Raw genomic sequence first — 2222 nt, forward strand, 5'->3', positions numbered from 1 at the left:
AGGTAGGGAGGTAGAGGGGTCGATTTACAGATTCACAGAAAGCTGCCGTAGTTCAGAAACGTCCCTTCACAGACGCACTCTTCACCCCTTTGTTTCTTTCTAGTCTTTTGTCTATTACAAATAAACCTGCAGTGAACTATTGTGCAGAGTGAGTCATGGGATCTTAACTTTTCATTTCTGGGATGAAGGCCCAGGAGAGTGCTTGCGAGGTTATAGGGTTTATGTTTCACTTCTATAGAACCTATCAAACTGTCCTACCAGCGTTCCTGTTCCATTTACATTCCCACCTGAAATGTAGTACTGTATTTTATATTAACCAGCTGTCCTAACAGGTGGGTAGTCATGATAACTCTCAGGTTTTCATTTGCATTTCCCTCATGGCTAGTGAGTTTGTACATTTTTTCTTGTGCTAATTTTCCGTCTGCATGTTCTCTTTGATGTGATATCTGATGGGCTGTACCTTCATTCACCGTCTCTTGACAGCTCATCCTCCCCAAGCCTGCAGCACAGGGAGGGAGGGGCAGGAAGGTGGGCTGGAAGCTGAGCAGTCCTTAAGTGCGCTCCTCCACTCCTGGGCCCACCAGGAAGGCAGGGGCAGGACGCTGGTTTGGAGGGTCCACCCCCGTGGTGCCGCCCCTCCCCTGCAGTCCTGACCGTGGACGGAGGCGTGGGGAGTGCTGCTGAAGGGCTGTGATATGAGGAAGTAAATCCCCTTCAACTGTGGGATTTGGCCAGAGTCGAAGAGGTGGACGGAGGAACAGAAAAGGGGGTCTGGGAGCTGTGACTGCTCCCTGCACAGCCAAGGCCCCCAGGGCTGATGAAGAGGCTGAAGGGGTGTGCCTTCATTCACTGTGCTTCTCACTGGAGTCCAGGCAGAGCATGTGGAAGACGGGAGAGGGCGCAGGATGTGGGATGGAAATGCTGTGCCTCCTCTTCCTAAGTCTGTTTTCTGACCCAGGAAATTTGTGTTCCTGAGTTTAACAAGGGAAACATGTGCCTTGAGTCTGCTCCCTGCTCAGAATTCTCACAGATGAGTGTTCACGCCATGTGCTCTCCACACCCTCCTGGCTTTTCCTATGCCTGGCAGGTCTGAGGGTGGTTACAAGGTGCCTTCCTTCTCTGGGAGCACTGCCTGGTTGGCTCTAAAGGGCGGCGCCTGGCCATCCACACCTGTCCCCGTCCTGCTCTGGTGCCCTCCTCATTTCAAAGTTAAGGAGACGGTGTTGGCGTGGTGTCGGGCAGTCTCTGGAGATCGAGTGGGCAACCTCTCTGCCAGGCTTGGCTCTGCTTACCAGCTGCTGAGCTCCCCCAAGTTTGCGCCCTCCAAGGACACTGTCTGGAAAACACATTTAAACCCAGCAGTCGGGGCCGAGTAAACCTAGGAACCACCTTAAATAATAATGATAATATGCTATGTGATTCCCAACCAGTGTGACTCTCCTAAGTGGTCGATCAACCCAGCTTCTCATTTCCGTGTCGCCTGGCCCAGCTACACCTCTGCGGATTGGAGGGCACCAAGGAGCAATGCCCTGCGAGCGGGGACTGTGCGCACAGGACGCGCTCCTCTTACCGCAGCTGCCCGGCGTCTGCCGGGGGAGACAGTGCAGAGCTGAGAACACACACCTGCAAAGGCGGCAGCGGCCGCAGGTCCAGGCTCCGGGTATCAGGGCGACGCGTTCCCTGAGTGGACAGAGAGGCGGCAGCAGCGGGATGGGCGCGCATGCGCTAACGGCGCCCCCCCCACGCCCCGCCCTTCGTGTCCGCGCCCCTCCACGCCCCGCCCCGCCCGGCCCCCAGACAGAGAGACAGCATCAGCGGGGTCGGCGCGCATGCGGTACCCGCGCCCCTCAACGCCCCGCCCTTTGTGTCCGCGCCCCTCCACGCCCGCCCCGCCCCTCCACGCCCCGCCCGGCCCCCAGCCCTTCGTGTCCGCGCTCCTCCACGCCCCGCCCCTCCCCTCCTGGCCCCTCCAGGCCCCGCCCCGCCCGGGCCCCAAACAGAGAGGCAGCATCAGCGGGGTCGGCGCGCATGCGCTACCGGCGCCCCTCCAAGCCCCGCCCCACCCGGCCCCCATACAGAGGCAGCATCAGCGGGGTGGGCGCGCATGCGCTACCCGCGCCCCTCCAAGCCCCGCCCCGCCCGGCCCCGAGACAGAGATGCAGCATCAGCGGGGTCGCGCGCATGCGGTACCCGCGCCCCTCAACGCCCCGCCCTTTGTGTCC

Source organism: Mirounga leonina, unplaced genomic scaffold, assembly GCF_011800145.1.
Source record: "Mirounga leonina isolate KUSES-001 unplaced genomic scaffold, KU_Mleo_1.0 Mir_101567, whole genome shotgun sequence".
Lineage (NCBI taxonomy): Eukaryota > Metazoa > Chordata > Mammalia > Carnivora > Phocidae > Mirounga > Mirounga leonina.